The following is a 19,414-nucleotide window of genomic DNA, read 5'->3' as shown; positions in this document are numbered from 1 at the left end:
TTTTCGAAATTATTTTGCGTCAGGTCAGTGTTCTTGTCGAAAAAATTTCATAGGGGCACCATAATTGAACGACTCTGTCGCCAATAGCGCTTTATAAGCCAGCGCTGTAGTAGAATGTAGGTCACTGCTGTAATAGGATTGCATGATCTTTGCTTAGACACCAGATGTCGCTAGCTGCGTTGAGGCCGGGTTCCCGAAAAACCCTCCGGCAACCCGGTAATCCGCAAACGGCCACGTGCTTGCAGTCCTTCGTTCGCAAGACCACCTGCAGCCGGCCCGTCGTCGGCCCTCTTCGTGTCTGCCCTCAGTTTCGTGCTCCTCGATCATCGGGAAGCCGAAGGAGGTCTTGTTCCGGCGGGAGTTCCGTGTGCATCCGGCTTCATATCCCCGATGTGCGTTTTATGTAGGGAGCGCTTGCATTCGGGAATGGAGTGAAAGCGATGGGCAATACGGTGTACAAGGAGTCGTCGCACGAGGGCGGTAGCGGTGGTCGCAAATCGAGGCGTCAGGTAGAGCGTTGCGGGCGCACTGCGGCATTCTTGCCCCCCCCCCCCCCCCCCCCCCCCCCAGGAATAAACTTTGCTCGGGCCTCCCACCAAGGGTACCGAGATCGTTCAGGCTTCGCGTGGGAAGATTGCTCGAATGCCGGAGCGTCGTCGTCGGCGCTGCTCCGCGGTGGGGCGCGATCACGCGTCGCAGCCACACCGTTCCGCGAATTTTGCGACCGCCGACTTCCCCGCGCCTCTGTGCCGGTCGGATGCTTTTCCTTTAACCATTTCGTGGAGCATGCGGGTTCACCGCTGGGAGCTCCATGTTGAAATTCTTTCGCGGGACCGGCGACAGCTTTTTGCTTACTTCTCTCGTTGTACGGATGAGTGGCTTAATTTGTACATGTTTCGTCGCGCAGCGTGGGCAAGAGCGTTCGACGCTGCTTCCATAGCCTCTCGAGTGAGAGGGAGGCAGCTATGAGACGGAACTGACTAATTCGAAAACTATTTTTAACATTTCACGTCACTCTCTTTCTTAAAATATTCCTGTGGGCGACGCCTCGAGTGAGCACGCTTCTCTGAATTTACTGCAGCCATGTGCCCCATTCATTAGGCAGTTTTAGTTTAGCGTAATAGCGGCCCTAGCAGAATAGCGGGCTCGGTATACGCATGCGCGAGACGCTAAACGGCCCATGACGATTAGCGCCCGAACAGTATTTTTCAGATTATCGAAACCGGCTCTGCGTGGTTTGTATGGAGCGGCAACAAAACACTCCGCGACTTGGTTGCGCAGTCGGGCCTCCTCGCCGCCTGGCTGCTCCTCGTGACCTGACGGGGCTGGGCGACAAACTCTGTATGGGTGGTCGCCTATAGTCGCCCTGCTGTACGTGTAGTTCCCCCCTTCTCTCTTTTGCTCCCGCCCCCTCTGCCGATACAGTGCAAGTTTCTTTTGCTTCCCTTCCTTTTAAATTAACAAACAAGTATGTCGGCACGTTTTATTCCCGCAAAACAAAATGCAGTATTTTATAGTTACATTACAGTTCTGCGTCCGATGAATGGCGCTTTTGTTCGTGCTCGCCGTGCGCCTGGCTTCGAGGCAGGGCTTGGGAACGCAGCGCGCACCATGTGACGCCCGTGGAAATACTCGAACCCCAGTGGAGCGCGAGGATAACCAACCAACCGGACCGAGTTGCGTTTCTTCCAGTAGGCTTCCGAAATTCAGCGATGGTTTTCTTTTGAGCAATGTCACTTTTATTAGTGTGAATGCGTGACTTAATTGGGAACGAATCGAACCAGTCGCAATGTAATTTGGCCCTGTGCACAGCGCCGGAAAGCAATCTAACGGCGCTGGTGGACAGGCCGAATGCTCCAAAACTGGAACGGGTGCTGTTTTCAGTTGCTTCTAAATTTGTTACGAATAAATAAACTGGCAACTCACCGCGCCGAATGCGAAAACACCATCTTCTGCACACACCGCTAAACTAAATAAAGCGTGCTTGGCCATCCCTGCAGCCCTTGCTCTAAAAACGCCATGCATTATCTAAAGCACGCAATCAAAAAAAAAGAAAGAAAAGGATATGTCGATGTGTGTCATGATCAACTTCAAAGCTTCCTATAGCTATTTATCCTTTCATGCTACCGGTGCCTGCGGACAAGAACGAGAATATTTCTGCTGCGTAAGGCATTACTAACACAAAACTTAACCAAACCAAAAGAAGCTTAAGCGTACATCACTAATTTAATAAAGCGTCGGACTAAGCAAGGTACACTCCGCGATTTGAAACGCCAGCAACGTACTTAAAATGTATAAAAGGAAAGCAATCGTCTACTCGCCGGGAATAAAGAAGTCGTCCCGAGCGAAGAGCTTCGAACGAACCACCATAGTTATGCCAGTCACGTTTTTCCCAATGCGCAAGTTTCCTGTCCATGTCCCTCTCCGTTGCGCGTCGTCTGCTACTTTCGGGTTACGACGACATGATGAATTGATGTATTTCCACCGCGATGATACGCCATAATGGTAGACAGCGAAAATTCCTTCGACACCCGTTTTTTTTGCTATTTTTCTTTGGAAAACTTATTGGACGAGCTTGAGAAACACTCCTCTCTCGAGTGCACGTTAGAAAGCTGCAATATCTGTTTTTGGGGCACTGTTACGGATTTGTAAGCTTCAGGCTTCTATTTCTTCTTAACTTGCGAATTTCCGCAGTTTTTGTTAAACATTCAGGCCCTAAATCAAGGTTCCGCGCTGCACGGTCACTCTAATTTAACCTTCTCTCTCTTATGCAACAAATTTCATTAAAATCCGACCAGGGGTTATCTCAGACAAGCAGCTCTGCGTGTTACGTATACTTGAATATCCGAGGCATCGGACCCAGTACCTGAGACGACGTCGTCGTCGTTGTAGCTCGGGGTCTGTGGCGTCGCGCAGCTGCGCGCGACGTCACAGGTTCGATCCCGGCCGCGGCGGTTGCGAGCGCGGTCGCAAAAACGAAGCGGGTGGCGACGCCACCCAAGTATTTCCGCATCACCGAATGAATGACGCCATTCATTTTTTGACAGCGCTAACTGCAAGATTATCTGCCGAAAACCATTGCTCTGCGTTGGAAGTGAACGAAGGCTCCACCTGAAAACTTTCGATAACTTTCCCCGCACAAGAGCATTGCAGATATAGACGAAAATACAACGATGTCCGTCACATCGCACTGATATCATTGACGCCGTATAGACCGGTAGTGAGCGGAGGTAGTTCTTTGGAGAGCTGTGTGAAGGCTGACATTGACACTAAAGGCAAATGTTAAGTCTATATAGCTATGGTCGAGAACGTCTAAGGCTTGAATATTATCGCGAACAGGGCATTAGCAATCGAGAAATTGAAGTAAATGCTGGACACGATTTCAGGTGTTCTGTTTTGTATTCTTGTGTTTGTTTTAACCGCACGTGCGCACTCCAGACGCCATTCTTAGACAAGGCGAAATGGACCCTTCGTCTGGCCGGAACGGAGACGGCACCACCTCGACGGAGGCAGCCTTTGCCCTCGGTGTTTACATTTTGGAGGTGGGGTGGAGCTTCGACGACGAGAGGATAGGGACCGTGTGCGCGTTTGTGTGCCCGTGTGTGTGGGTGAGAGAGAAGAGGAGCTCTTTAGGGACCATAGAGAGCGGACGTTGCGTCCTACGCTGCGATGTTTTCATTTGTTTAATTGGACTGCATAACCAGAATACAAGTTTTCTTTAACTTTTTCCTTCAAACTGAGTTATGTGTTATCAACATTTCACAACAGGCTCCCTCGGCGCGCGAAGGCATTCCTCATTTCAATTTTGTCACTAGTACTCAACCACTAGTTTCGTTGTCGCGTAATGCTGCGCTCGTTTTGCTGGCTCGCGAAACTCGCACAAACTGCAAGTAGTCACGTCCTTGCGATGTCGCGGGTTTCCCCGAATGGTACACTTGACCGAGAGCAGCTGCAGTGGCGAATCTGTCTCGGCTTCTCCTAGAGTGTACTAGACTGTGGTCAAGCACACTCTAGTTTCCCCTGTATTGCGTTTTGCGCAGGAAACTGTAGCGCCGTCTGTCGGGTGCAGTTTTATTCACCAACAGCAGTAAATGCTGGCGATGGCGTATGCAGCGTCACCGCTGCCCCGCTCCGGAGCGGGCAACTTGAATTGCTTTTAAGGTGTGTGGACCCTTCTGGTGCAGTTTACTCGTATAAACTAAGTATTTGCTTAGCTCTGATAGGTTTCTGGAACGACAATGTGGGAGGCGGCGCGAAGAGGTGGCCGCCGCAGCCGTGGTTTTCTTGGGCCGGTCCGTGGTTGCCGCGCGACCGCGGCCGGCCGCTCAGCTCCGGCGCTGCCTGCACGGGAGTCCCTCTCCTTCGCCAGCTTTGGAGTCGCGCAGCTACAATATTTAACAGTCCGCGTCGACTTAGCATTTGCCTTTAATGTCCCTGTAAGGACGCCCTATAAAAAAAAAGAAAAAAAAGGGGGGGGGGGGAAGAACTCCGACGTCGTCAAGGCCATACAGCCAGAAGCAGCTTTTTTTTTCTTTTTTTTTTCTTAATCCCATTGTGACTTGCGACATTTTATGCGCCGGCGCTTTCGTGTAATTCGCGGCGTTCCTTGTCTTGTGCGGTTGGCACACGTTTTCGGAGCTGCTCTTGTGCGCTCATAACTCAAAGACCGCTCGTGAGACGTCTGTCGTGTTATTTGCCAGCCAACCCTACCATTATTCTCGTGATTAGCCTGCGATGATTTCTTTCGCGTGTGTTCTTGCGCGCGCGTTAGGCAGCTATGTGATTCGGTGGAGCCCCTGAATCGCGATGCGTCGTATACACGTTTATGCGCGACCTCCTCGCTCGCAATACAATCCGCACAGCCGCGCTCGCGAATCGTGCGATTTTCCGGCCGCTGCCTTTTAATTCTCTCGTAATTTGGCGCCCGACCGCAACGGAGTGAACACGGTTCGTAATTAATGAACTCCCCTCTGACGACTCGAGCTTCCCGCGCGCCTCTCGTTCTGTAGAGGAGTGTGGCTTGCAGCTGTCCTTGAAGACTTCCAGTCGAGATTACGTGGAGGAAAAGAGAGGAAAGAAAAATGAAAGAAAACGTCGTAAAGAAAGAGGCACGATGGTGCCGCGCTTCTCGTTTGGGAGGAATTTCACCCTTGCTCGTGTGGTTGCTTCTCTGCGGCCTGGCATTGAGCCGAAGGGGGAGACTGCTGTCGCTTAGCGGCCTGTTTTTCCTCGTCGTGAGTTCTTGATTGTGGAACAGCTGCTGTAACTGTATTTCTACCACGTCGTGTATCCGCTCTCTGTCCTTCTCCGGGGACGTTTTCTTTCGCTTTCGCTCGACTTCCAAACTTTCGTGGTGGTTTGTAGGACTGCGTTCATGGGGGTAGTGGTGGTGGTGGTGGTGGTGGTGGTGGGGGAACTGTTTGCAGTTCACTTACAGAAAATAATGTCATAAATTATGGTGTTTTACGTACCAAAACCACTTTCTGATTGTGAGGCACGCCGTAGTGCAGGACTCCGGAAATTTTGACCACCTGGGGTTCTTTAACGTGCACCTAAATCTATGTACATGGGTGTTTCGCCCCCATCGAAATGCGGCCACCGTAGCCGGGATTCGATCCCGCGACCTCGTGCTCAGCAGCCCAACATCATAGCCACTGAGCAACCACGGCGGGTAGCTCGCTTACAAAGTGGCTGCCATATATGTATATGGGAGTTTTCTTCAAAGTTCAGCACGCAGGACCCGACGTAACATACGCAGGAAAGAGACGACGAACTTTTTGGAAGTCTTCTTTACTTAACATTTTCGGCTGGTGGACCAGCCTTCGTCAGAGTACAGATCTGTAAGAACACTGTACTCTGACGAAGGCTGGTCCACCAGCCGAAAACGTTAAGCAAAGAAGACTTCCAAAAAGTTCGTCGTCTCCTTCCTGCGTGTGTGTATATTATATATATATATATAAAAAGTTCGTCGTCTCCTTCCTGCGTGTATATATATATATATATATATATATATATATATATATATATATATATATATATATATATATATACACACACGCAGGAAGGAGACGACGAACTTTTTGGAAGTCTTCTTTACTTAACGTTTTCGGCTGGTATATATATATATATATATATATATATATATATATATAGTCAGTCTCTTCTCAAACTTCATTTCGCCAACGATTGAATGACCGTAGGAGGTAACTGCCCTTGAAGCCACGCCACCGATGCGTTCGTTGTCCTCATGTAAGGACACTTATATGCAGTTGGCCGCAATATTTTACGGTACTTGAGATTTTCTGAAAAGCTGAATATGCGCGAACTCTGTCTATAATTATTGCCTCGAATTCGAAGTTTCAGTTTGTAGTAGGAATTTTTTTTTTCGACGTACATTGATCTATCAAGTTAGAAACGTCATGCCTTAATGGTATTTACATTTTTCTTAAAACCTGTATCCCATAAATCTTTGCACAAGCGACGGGTGGTTTGCACCAGCTTTACGATTCCATAGCCCTAAAGGCCTTTAGTGTGAATCCCACACGTACCACGTGTGGGATTCACTCGGCGCCTGTTTTAGTCTTATCGTGTACCACGTTTGCTTCTACAGCGCCGGTCAGGGCTGCATGCACTTTGGCTCGTGACTTCTTGCCAGTGGCGTCTACGAGTGGAGCTCGTGTCGCATTCCGGCTGATACTCGAAGGCTGAATGCAGTTTTCCTTTCTATGCGCTCTGCTGGTGTGGTCGCCGGTCACTGCACTGATTGTCTGCCTACTCTTGACATTTCGAGGAGATAATTCGGTTTCGACTACAAGTTGAATGAAATCTCTTTTGTCACATGTGTCTGTTTGTGAGATTACCCGCGGTACTGCGAATGACGTACTGCTGCATCTTCGTGAACTCTCCCCTCCCTTCCTTCCAGAGGCCTATTCTGTTTTGAGGTGGGGTCACTGCACGCATGACGCGATTTATTTATTTATTTATTTATTTATTTATTTATTTATTTATTTATTTATTGATAGCTCGATTGAGTTATTGGTAAGAGCTCCGGGCACTAATCGTGTCGTTGCGGTATGTTGCCCTGAAATTTTATGAAACTCGCGGGCGTGTTTCCCTCTCTTCTTTTTTCTCCCCCCTCCCCGTCCCCCCACGCAGCTAACGTCGGAGTGCCACCATCGCGCTGGGTACCGGATCTGCAACCTTGTGCTGGTTTTTTTTATTGATTTATTTTATCAATTTCCTGTTGATTATATTGGCGCCATTTTACCGTTACCCACAGCGCCGACTGCGCATGCGCGTTTGAGGAAGCGGCAGCGTTACGTTAGTAGGAATAACCTATTAAAGTGTCAGTGGTACGCCAACGTACTCGTTTCATTCGGCAACCGTTCACTTGCCGTCTTCACATCCAGTTTGAAACTTACTGCGCCGGCGTCGTCACCGGGCTCAACCACAGCGCAGCCTGCGACTTCAGTGGAGCTGCATCGATACATTTTTAACTCGCCTTTTTTGTGCGACCTTGCCCTTTTTCAAAGTGGAAATGCCGAAAACGCGGCGTTGCTCTCGGCTCTTGGAGCCGCTAGCTGAGAGAGGCGAGGTCGTTCGTCTTGTTTCCCTCGCCGTTGGCGCCGCGGCCCCCGTCGGACACCGGGAAACGAGGCGAACTCTCTCTCGGCGGCTCAACCCTGATTTTGGCTTCTAGCGCGAAGTGAAACACGGACACAGAAAGAGCAGACTCTTGTGGGTCGCTGTTGCGGTGTTACGTCATTGGTTACGCGACGCTGTCAACGACTATGCCGGCGCGCTGTCGCTCAGCGGCAGTTCCACGGTCGCCCGAAAGAAGGAAGACGAGCTGACTAGGCGCGCGGTTTACCGTGTTTTCTCGGAATTAAGCGGCACTCGCTTTTTAGCGCGTGTTGCCGCCCGGTCGCTCCGATTCTCACGTGTAGGTTTTTTTCGGAAGCTTCTCGGAGAACAGCCTGCTGCCTACTTCGTTTCGAATTTGGTTTCGAATCCATTGTTGGCCGTCGTTAGATCAGCCGCATGAACCGAGGAAATAGACATGCTGCGCGCTGCAGGGATAACACCACAAATATGGACAACAATTCGGAGCGCTCCGTTGTTGTCCGTCTTCTCTGGTGGTGGCCGTTGGGCAGGGCACAACGCGTTTGTGTCCGAAGATCGCCGACTAGCCCAACGCTAGATTGTTTTGGCACGAAGCCATGAACCTCATTTCGAGTGCACACTGTCGCCGCCGTACCCTGCCCACTTAATTTCAGATCACTGCTGTTCACCAAATATTTTACGTGGGATGGCGCGTATGGATTTTTTTCCACGTTACGGGACGAGACAAGGCACGGGAAGACAACAGGTAGGCCCTGGAATACGACGGAAGCCGTGAGTTCATACAGTGCTGCAAAGGACTGCTAGACAGAAATAAAGAACACGGGGAAAAAAGAAATGTTTTTGTTTGGGTAGTACTCAAGTTATATCATTTGCGGTGCTGAAACTCGGCTCTGCAGGTGTAATACGTGTTCCAACCGTACCGATTTTTTCGGTGCGAACCACACCGTGACGTGAAGACATCAACGCGGTAAACCAAGTGCCTCGGTTTATACATGCCAGCGCTCCCAGTCGAATCTACGGGCGGGAAAGGCGTGCCGTCGCTGTGCTGATCGTCCAGGATGAGAGTTCCTAGGGTATGGAGACAGCGCGCATGATGGTTAGAGGGCGAACAAGCGGCACAATTTATTTGCGTGTCCATTAACTATATGCGCTCTCGCGATGTTGGATTTCAACATTTATGAAGTAGCAACTATTCGCTCTTACGGTGCTGACTAACCCCGTGCTGACTGACTTGGTGTTGCTGCTGATAAGAATGGCAAATACATCGCTGTCACCCTAAGGGCAATTTGGTAATTTGCAAAAGTAATTCGTACTTTGCCACAGAGTGTTGTTTCGTCACGACAAATAGAAGTGTCTGCAGCCTCTCGTTCGGTTTTCTACAGTGAGGCGTAAATGTTGTGACGCCCCCAGCCAAACGACAGCCGCACAGGCGGCAAGCAGCGCGTACGTGCGCTAGGCAAAGCATGGATGGAGTTTCGTACGATGATTACCAGGGGGAACTCTGGCGCCATGCGGGAGCTGCAGTGGGTTCAGCCAGCATCGTGGCAAGCGCACGGGCTCGCCTGAACTGCGTCCTTCGGGCGGCTTTGTAAGCTCTTCGTTTTGAACAATGTACTACGTAATAAATATTTAAATAAAAATTATTGAAACTGTCCGACACCGGTGTAATGTAGCAGAAAAGCGGGGTGGGTTCCTTGACGCCCACTGCAGGCATTGCAGCTACACTGTCGCCGGGGTGGATGATGGTGACCACTCGACGTGTGCTCCAGCATACAGAGACTGCTCCATTGTGGGAAAAGCCCGAGGTATAGGATAACTCGCGAAATCATAGAAGCAGAAATTATTGATAGGCTTGGCGATAACTGTGTGTCTAAACCATCAATTGCCCTTTCCCGCAAGGAGTTGTCGTACCTGCGCAATAGTGTGTAAGGTTTTTTTTTTTTTTTTTTGCAAACAGCGCATGTATGATGTACGCGAAAAAGTTCTATACATGCATGGGTCCCTTGCTCTAAATAAAGATTGTTGCAAGTTAGCGCCTGTGTGTGTCACGTCTCACTTTCGTCTTTGTCTTTTTAACGCGCTATAAGCCTCACGATGTCTTACCAACAAGCCCAAATCACTGCTTTACTGCATCGTTTTCCGTGCTGAAAGCTCGGGACGCCCATCAAGTCGAATTCCATGGAAATTGAATATACAGCTGTAACGGCAGGCCACCACAACAAATTTCGGACGCTTGAGAACAAAATGACGTCACTTCTATTTTTAACGATATGGCATCACATTATTTTTTATTCCGTCGGCAGTTTTTCCTCCTCAGACAGATGGCACTAAGCCCCATGAACCGCCGGTGAACCGCCCTGTTTTGAACGTATAGGCTTCTGTGGAAGCTTCGCTACCAACTATACTTACTTTGCCGTTGCTTTAAGCTGTAGGGTTATTACAGGGTGTCTACCAACCGGGAATACCGGAGTTATCAGGGATTTTGAATAGTTCTTAGGGAAAAAGTCAATTTGTGCCTCTATCAGGGAAAATTAGCTGCAAAGGAACGAAAGTCGCGTTAATGCTTGCTCGAGTAACACAGAGGAATCGTAAAGAATCGTCTATGACGCCGTGTCGTCGGTTGGAGGAGTTGTCACTGCACAGTCAAAGCCCGATTTTCTGGGCGCCCGATTTTTGGGAGATGCTCGATAATTCAGACGGTTTCGCTGCACTACCAAGGTACCCCATAGTCAATGTATAAGAACGTCTGAAATTTCAGATGCAAAAGCTCTTCGCCGTCCGATTTTCCGGACTTATTGCAGTGAAGATATGTCCCGAACGGCATTAATCAAAGCCACCACAGCAGCCATTTTGATTACCTCGCTACCTCGAACCGGCGCTCTCGCACGCAGATCCGCTGGCAGCCGTAGCCAGTACCGCAACAACGCTAGACCTAGCTGCTTCAACGTTCGCTGTTAAGCTTCTTGCCGTTCTGTGCCGTGTTTTTCATTGAAGGAATTTGCCGCTGTCAGCTATGGCACCGAATCCGCCTCTGTGGTTCACGCGATTGGCTTCGAAGCTCGGAAAGCACGGCGTGTTGCGTAATGCCGGTTCCCGAAAGTCGGCTTGCTTCGCCTCAATAGAGCAATGTTAAGCGGTGAAGCATACACGAAGTATTGCGGTGAAGCTTAACAAGTGTGAAAAGGGGCAATCGTCTTGGGACAAGTTTGTATTGCTTAATTAGACACGCGTGCACCCGCCGTCTCCTGTCTCAGTACGAGCACCGATGTGCCTAATAAGTGTACTGGCAGGCCTTCAGAGCTTTTCCGGACGTGCCTGTGCGATTTTAGCCCTCCAGGGCAGTAAAAGACATGCATTCATTTTTTTCGGACCGCTCCATTTTTCAGACGCTTTTGCGGCCCCTAGGGAGTGCAAAAAATTGGACGCTGACTGTACGACTGACCAAGCGAATGATTAAATTGGTCCGTTGGACGAACACGCGGCGGAAGGGGGACGAGAACAGAAAGAACTGACGCATTGAGGAATGAACGGGAAAGGAATTCTGTGCCATCGCTTCTTTGAAAGAGTTTGACCTCACAAATAATGTTGGGTGACGCCGATATACAGGTATCCCTCATCCAATCCAAATAAACTCTTTAAAGCAGTGAAATGCAACACTGACGCATTGTGCGCGGGCATAGAGTACGTCAGGGCAGTTGAGGTTGACTGTCGAGCTGCTAAGAGAGAATCTCACTTGTGATCAAGTTCGGGCCTCATACCGATGAGCTTGCTATCAGTTGATAAAATAGCTCATATTTGAAAATATTCGACTCAAGTTGCAATGGGCTTTGTCATTTTTTTAAAGGACAATTTATTCGCTGTGCATTTTACTCACCCCTCCCTTCAGTTTTCTGTTCTGAATAAAATAAACGCTACTCCTTACTATTCGAACTGGTTTAAGTCGTTTATTTTTTATTAACTTTCTTACTAGAGTGACAGCATCGGGCGACATGGTTCAGCCCGTCTTGACATAAAACAAAGATCTGTGTCTCATAGAGAATTTTGCAAGGGCACTCAGGGAAAACCTGAAAAACTCAGGGAATTTGGAGATGTCAACTTCATAGACGCCCTGGGTTAAAGGCACACTAAAGGCAAATATTAAGTCAAGCTAAAGTGATAGATTAATGCGCGAGAATATCTGAGGCGTGAATATTATCGCGAACAGAGCCTTAATAATTCAGAAATTGAGGTAAATGCAGGACATGATTAGAGACTCCCCCGGGACATTCAAGTACTTGCCTGATGACGAAAGCACTCCTCAGTTAAATTCTGTCACTAGTATTGAACCATTCGTTGCGAAAACACCCTTGTATTGAATAATAATAAGAAATGAAATCCTACTTGCCCAGTTCTATTTCATATTTAGAAGAAAAAAAATAACTCGTTGACATTACCCTTGGTGCCTATGCCGGCGGTCAAAAGATGTCGTTTTCGCTCGACTCTGCACCGCCCGCACTTTCCTGTTTCAGTAGTGTTGCTATCGCGTAGTGCTACACTGGTTTTGCTGGCTCGCGAAACTCGTACAAACTGCAAGCAGCAAAAAATTCTACTTCCATGTGATGTCACGGGTTGTCCGAACGGTCTATGCCACTTCACCAAAAGCAGCTGCAGCGGGGAATCTCTGGATGGATGGATGCTATGAGCATCCCCTTTGGAACGGGGGTGGTGGGTTGCATCACCAAGCTCTTGTTATTATATTGCTTAGTGTCCTACCCAAGGAGGATATATAAAGCTTTATATATCCTTGTTGGGTAGTTTTATATATCCTCCTTGGTCCTTGATTCGTGCACTAGTACAATACTTGAAGTGCACTGGCTTAAGAGACCGCTTATAGTGTCTGTATAGTGTCCCTCCCACACGCACCCAGTGCTTACTCTCTCCTTTTTCCTTTTTATTCCCCTTTCCCGCACCCCCAGTGTAGGGTAGCAAACTGGGTGCTCGTCTAGTTGACCTCCCTGCCTTTCCTTTCCTTGCTCTCTCTCTCTCCTTGGTCCTACCTATGTTTAAAAAGAAAAAAAAGGAAAGGGGGAAAAGAAACCCAGGATGAATTCTTATAACCAAACTTTCTGAACCCCTATTGTAAACTTTTTTTTTGCACGCCTCCGTTGTTTGTCATTTTCCTATTTTTCTTCGACCGATCTTCCAATCGATGCTTGCAAATGTCTACTGCATACATGTATACTTTCCCCCTGCTCTCGTTGAACCCAAGGGTTACCAGGAAGCCTGAGATGCCTGAATGAACCACTGGGCAGAATTGTCTGTCTAGGCTCGGTGCTGCCGTTTTGCTCACCGACGACAGCAAAGCGTGGTGATAGTAAATTGTGGTGATAGCAAAGGGTGGTTACTCCCCCGGTTGGTTGTCGGGAGATTTGAAATACCAAAAAGGCATTCGGACCCTTCAGATGCAATTTTCTTGTAACCCAGGTGTTTTCTTGGCACGAAACAAGCGTTGCGAGGTTTCTGGAATGGAATTTAAACAGTCCACATCGACTTAGTATTTGCCTTTGGTGTCCCTTTAAGCCCTGGGCCATAGAAAACTAGCGTCAGCTGTAGGTGAAGGAGGCACATAGGTGCATTGCGCCAGAGCCTGCGAGATCGCATGGGTGCAGTTATTTGATTAAAATGGCATGGCAAACTTCGCGAGTTAGTGAGTTAGTTAGCGTGAAGGGACAAGGACGAGTCCTGTGGTCTTCACTCGTCCTTGTCCGTTCGCGCTTTCCGTAACTGTGAACAGTAACCTTGGAGGCTGTGGTGATCTCGAATGTCACGGTTGCGCTCGTGCAATCAAAATATTTCCATTTGTTCACTGTAGAGTCTGCTAAGCATGCTAAAATATGAAACCAATGTTTCCTTAGTGACCTGTGCATCTGTGATATCCGTAACTGTGTCTAGTTTCTCACAACACCGTTTCCTTACAACAAATACAGCTTGAAAATCAGGGTTAGTTTCTGTTCCTTGGATACATGATAAGTAAACTCGGAAGTGAAAACAAAAGGTGAAATTTTATAGTAGTGTGAGGGGGTGCAGCAGAGATATTGAAGTGCTTCCTTAAGTCGTCTTCATGACTACAATAACTAAGCTATTCCAGGCACATCAGATTAAACTTTTCTTTTCTGGATTACTGTTTAGCACAGAAGGACGATTTTGTACAACTGACACCTTGTTGAATGAGTTTACATTGTATTTTAATGAGCTTCTTGAGTGTTCGGCCTCCAGTGATACCTAGCGTAGTGAAATTCATGCTGGACAGTCACTTTTGTCGAGGGAAGGCATTGCTGCAACTGTATTAGCTTTCTTATTATTCTGTCACATCTTGATTCTGTGGTTTGTTGCATTCATTCAATGCAGCGATGTTCACATGCCAATTTTGAACATAGTACTTCTACATGTTAATTTTTGCTTTGGTTCTACAGAAAATTAGTTCTTAATAGACAAGAAAAAGATATGCCACATGACTTTTCTCTTGGATATGCATGTGTTCTTACTGCATTTATTGTTGTTCAATTAGTCATGAAAAGGTGAGATGCAGAATAGTGTAGATTGTCCTCTGAGATTCTGAAACTGCGAATTTTGAGAGCCTCTGCAACGATTTACAGCATTCATGAAATATATGTGTATATACAGTGTTGTTCAAAAGCAAGAGAACGCACATTTTAAAAATTCTATAAATGTATAGACAGTACCATGATGCACTTTGTACAGAAAGGCAAAGAAAAACGTAATCTTTTTAACTTAGGCTTAGTGTACTGACTCTAGAGGAAGAGCCGGGTGAAATGAGTGGCAGCCACATGTTGCTACCTCTCAATTTCATAACTCTAAAATATTCGAAATCTGACGCAAGAACAAACATTTACATATATCTTGTACTTATGGACACTGTGGAAAGTTCATCCCATTTATGTTTCAGAAAATTTGACTATAATATGTTTACTGTGCATGAAAAGATGCATTTGCAGGCACGAACATACTGAGAAAGACTTGGAATTGTGGTGATTGTGCGTCTCAGCTGAATCGCATTTTGGCGTTTGCGCCTGCGCACCTGCATCGAGTAGCAACATGGCAGCGCCCTTGCGCTTACTGATTTTAATGCGCAGGTGTTATGGGGAGCTTTATCTCTAAAGTTGGTTAAGCTAACTCTGTGTTTATGAATAATGACAATTTTTGTGCAAGATTAGTTGTGTTAGCCACTTGCATGTGGGACTTCAGTTGTGTCAATAGTTCATGCAGCAGCAGATAACAGCTCACATTAGTACAGTAAACTCTCAGTTGTACGAACGTCGGTTTATCGAATATTTCAGAATAACAAACTTTTTAACAATCCCCGGCAGTTTTCTTATAGATTCTATGCAAAAATGTTTCACTTAAACGAATTTCGGAACAGTCAATATTTCAGTTTAACTAACTCGCTCAGACACCCAAGGCTTATTTTTACGATCCACGTGGTGTGTTTTTCATCGGCTCCGTTCAGCCTTCCAGTTTTAAGTAACAATGGCAATTCGCGTGCCCACTTTCGAGATGAGTGCGACGAAACGGATGCGGTTGTCTCTCTCGGACAAGCTGGAAATCCTTCAGCACCTGGACAATGGTCAAAGGCAAGTGGACGTTGCAAAGGACTATGGAATCACACCGTCGACGTTGTCAACGATTGTGAAACAAAAATTGAAGCTTGTAGGAGAAACTTCGATGAATCCCGCCAGGAAACGACTCTGCACGGGGTACTTCAAAGAAGTGGACGATGCCGTTGCGGTATGGCTTCACAACCTACAATCTCAAAACATTCCAGTGTCCGGCCCGATGATACAGGGCAAAGCGAACGAATTTGCTCTTCTTCTGGACGTTCGCGGCTTCGAAGCAAGCAGGGGATGGCTCACACGATTTCGGGATAGGCATGGGATCGCGTGGAAAACAATTTGCATCGAAAGCAAGGATGCCGACCAAGAGGCAGCGAGAACCTGGAGGGATCAGGTTGTAGCTGAAGTTGTAGGGTACATTGGAAAGTTGAGATACTTTGTGTCTCAACAGCAAGCTGTGCCAGAAGTGTACAAAAACATTGACTCTTTGTACAGTTTGGTTACTTCCTGGGCTTTAAAAGTACAAGTGCAGAAGAAGATTACATATTCTTTTTTTCTAAGTGAAAAGACAGCATTATAATTGTTGTGAACCTTGTACTTGTGGATACGTACAAATTCCGTTTCACACATTTATAATACTATGGATGCCATGTCTTTTGCTCCTTGAATTGCACTTCAAACTTTTGACTCTGTATTCCATGTCTTATGTTGGTCTAGTGAATATCTAGTTTAGTGAACTTTCAGTTAAGTGAACTATTTCCTTCGGTCCCTTGAAGTTTACTCAAGGGAGAGTTCACTGTAATGTGTTGCATATATCATATGTGAGAAATATGGTTATACAGCCAGTAAAATTTCTCATTGTTAAGAAATCCAGTGTCATTCTGAGCATTTCTGTGAGAAGCACATCATGCTGCTGTCTCCACTTCTTTATTTATTGAATTTTTCAGTTTTCTTCTACCTTTGGATCACCCTGTATGTTGGTGCTTGCATGATTGCAGCCAAATTTGGAATGCTTCACCTATTGTTTCATCCACAGTGCTTAAGAGCTCATGAGAGTGAGGCAAACACTTGTTCTCAGCTTTGAGAAAATTCTAAACGTTCCAGGAAGTTCCATGTGCTGTTATGTTGCAGAGCCAAGACTAGGTTGAATCCATTCTCTTAAGGGTGTTGTTTCTTTCAACAAAGGCTGGGCCATGTTATGTTAATATGGGGTTTACCAGTAAACGCCTTGTCCCAGCTGACACAGCTGTGTTTCTTCACATTGTGCAGGTGTCCTGTGAGCATGGCCGCGCGCCCAGTGTCGGTGTTTGCCGACCAAACTGGAGGGTGCGACGACACTGCTCGCGGCCAGAGGCTTCGTGTGCCGTACTGACTCGTCCATATGGCCAGCCGCTGCTTAGGCTGAACAGAACTGTGTACCTGACCTCATCTAGGTGAGTGCACTAGTGTACTGCTTCTGCACAATGTCTTCTGACGAAAGCTGGGCAATGAATAAAAATTTAAACACAAATAATGAAAACTTTTTAAATTAATAAATAATTCACTTGGATTTGTTGATTTACATATGTGAGCTAAATAAAACTCATCAGTTAGCTGCTCATACATCGAAGCAAAAGTGAACAGTCCTATAAATAGACAGTTACCTTTAATGCTTGAACATCACTTTGTCTGGGTTGACATATCAAGCTTACTAATCTCTGTCTACCTCATATAATACCCTTAATTTATGGCCTTTGAGGCAATAAATAAATACATCAATAAATTACCGTATTTACTCGCATAATGATCGCACTCGCGTATGATCGCACCCCTGAATTTTGTCGTCAAAATACGATTTTTTTATTTATTTCTCGTGTAATGATCGCACCCCAAACTTTCCGCAGCGATATGTCGTGTGCCTAGTCTAGCTAATAATGATCGCGCTTACCATCTCTCGAATGCTACGCGAACGACTCGTCTGCACGCACCAAACATTCTTAAGTAGATGCCTCATTTCATTACTTCCATCACTTTCCGCACTTCCGTGACAAAAAGAGGTACAACCGAACTTGCCTTTACTATGGGTAGGCCTTATAATGGTTGTGGTCAAGAAAAACAAAAAAGGCGCCTTTCGGTTCTTTGCATCTGCACTCATGAGCACGCAACAAACCGCGCGCGGCAATGATAGTAGCCACGTTCACACTGATACGTTAAACGTGTACGCTATTCATACGTCGACGCTTGTAACACAGCCTTAGCGGAAACGTGCCGTGTTGGGATAGTAGTGAAGACAGATGCCGCACTTTCCGCAGCACGCCGGCCATGCGTTTCTGTCACTGGCAGCTAAGCGCGCCCATCTGTTTCTGTCCCCTCAAAGTGGACATGGCTACGTTATTGCCGCAAACTTGCCGATATTAACGATATTATTCATCACTGATACGGAATAAACTGTTTTAATGCACCTAATGTACTCACGAGAAGAAAAAAAAATCGCGTTCGGCACGTTCGGCTTGCACCGCCGGCCGCCATTTTTGTTTTGAAGTCCCGCACCCGCATCCTGCAGCAAACGCGGGACGAAAAAAAAATTTTTTTCGCGGGAAATTTAACCCGCGTAATGATCGCACCCCTGAATTTGCGTCAGTTTTCCTGACAAAAAAGTGCGATCATTATGCGAGTAAATACGGTACATGTCTAGCTGCAAAGGCATAGAAGTGTGTAATATTTTCTTTCAGTCCTATAATGGCACACAAAAGCTTTTACATGTCACTGGCACTTTGCTTGAGGCATCAAGTGCTGCAGATGGTGTATTTTTTTCTCCACTGGCTCAAAAATGCAGCGCACATGGGTGGCTTTTGTTCTGAGAGACGCAAACAGATACCGTCTTAGTCAAAACTTTGCAATCAAGTCAGTCATTTTCTTTCCTGTTCTTGAGCAAGTAAACTGGACATTAGTGCAGATGGCTGCCTGATTTTGCTCCTCATCATCATCAGCAGCCTATATTTATGTCCACTCTAAGGACAAAGGCCCTGCAATCTTTAGTTACCCCTGTCTTGCGCTACCTGATTCAGACCTGCACCTGCAAATTTCCTAATTTCATCACTCCACCTAATTTTCTGCCATCTTCACGACTACGCTTACCTTCCCTTGGCACCCCTTCTGTAATTGTAATGGTCCAACTCTACCCTACCCTATATGCGTAAGGTTATCTACTCTACGCATTTCCCTTAATGAAGCCAGCCTAGTTGTTCTCTTGGTTGATTGAAGTCAAGTATTACCCTGATTCTATTGGAAATCATTTTGGTGAATATTTTACACAATACTGAAAACAAGCTAGTGGGCGTTTAGTTTTGAATTCTTTAAAGGGCCCTTGAAACGGTTCTGACAAATTTTGTACGACGCATAGGGTACAGCTTAAATACAACATTCGCACCACAATTTAAGTGAAGCGTTACGTATTAATGGAGCTACAAGTGATTACAAGTTACGCTCCTCCCTAGCCATGCTTTTCCTCCTCAACTGGTTCGCCGAGCCATCGGGGCTAAGCTCCGCCTTCACTGGTTCCGCGTCACGATGTGACGTCACATCATCCACTTCCGGTTGTTTTGGAGCCCGCCCGCGCGAAACCTCTCCGCTAGCCGCTTGGCCATCAACCCCAAACGAGAGCTATCGAAGTGCGTGCGTTGCGAGCATTCTGTCGCAGCGCCGAACGTGTCTGGTATTTCGGTAACCACACACTAGTGGAACGTTTTGATGGAACGGTGGAAGCATGAACTCAAGCTGAGAAGGAACTTTAGCGTAGACGTACGTGAGCGGCCTGATCAGTCTCCACAGTCCAGCCACCCATTGGCACAGAGCTTAACCAGCTAAAGAAAGAGCTAATATTGCTCTAACCAATTGTAAACCATTTTAAACATTTACAAAAACAATGTGTTAATGATTACACTCCTGCGAAAAATTTACACCAGCAGCAAAGAAGAATAAATTTTGTTACTGCTACTGTGTCTGGTTGAGCTCTATGCCACCAGGTACCTGCACTGTGCAGACCATTCACATTTGCGCTTCTGTTCATCCCATGAAACGACACGCAAGGAGACACGGCCAGGCCCTGTTCTCTTTGCGCTTGCATTTACCCTAATACCGGACTCGCGAAATGCTATTGTGTTAGTAATCTTCTGCTGTAAAGTGACGGCCGCAACCGCACA

The 19,414-nt window shown here is 46.9% G+C and overlaps 1 protein-coding gene across 7 annotated transcripts in view; it reads left to right on the top strand.

Annotated features, from left to right (window-relative positions):
• Positions 1 to 19,414, top strand: part of LOC135920784 (serine-rich adhesin for platelets-like) — a 658,268-nt gene that overhangs the window by 282,282 nt on the left and 356,572 nt on the right. For all 7 annotated transcript variants that reach the window (XM_065455046.1, XM_065455039.1, XM_065455040.1 and 4 more), the window contains one exon: positions 16,503 to 16,666. The gene's annotated coding sequence lies outside the window, so the exon portion shown is untranslated. The remainder of the gene's footprint in view (positions 1 to 16,502; positions 16,667 to 19,414) is intronic.

The sequence above is a fragment of the Dermacentor albipictus genome, chromosome 7 (assembly GCF_038994185.2).
Source record: "Dermacentor albipictus isolate Rhodes 1998 colony chromosome 7, USDA_Dalb.pri_finalv2, whole genome shotgun sequence".
NCBI classification, from domain to species: Eukaryota; Metazoa; Arthropoda; class Arachnida; order Ixodida; family Ixodidae; genus Dermacentor; species Dermacentor albipictus.
This window is presented reverse-complemented; position numbering and strand designations above follow the sequence as displayed.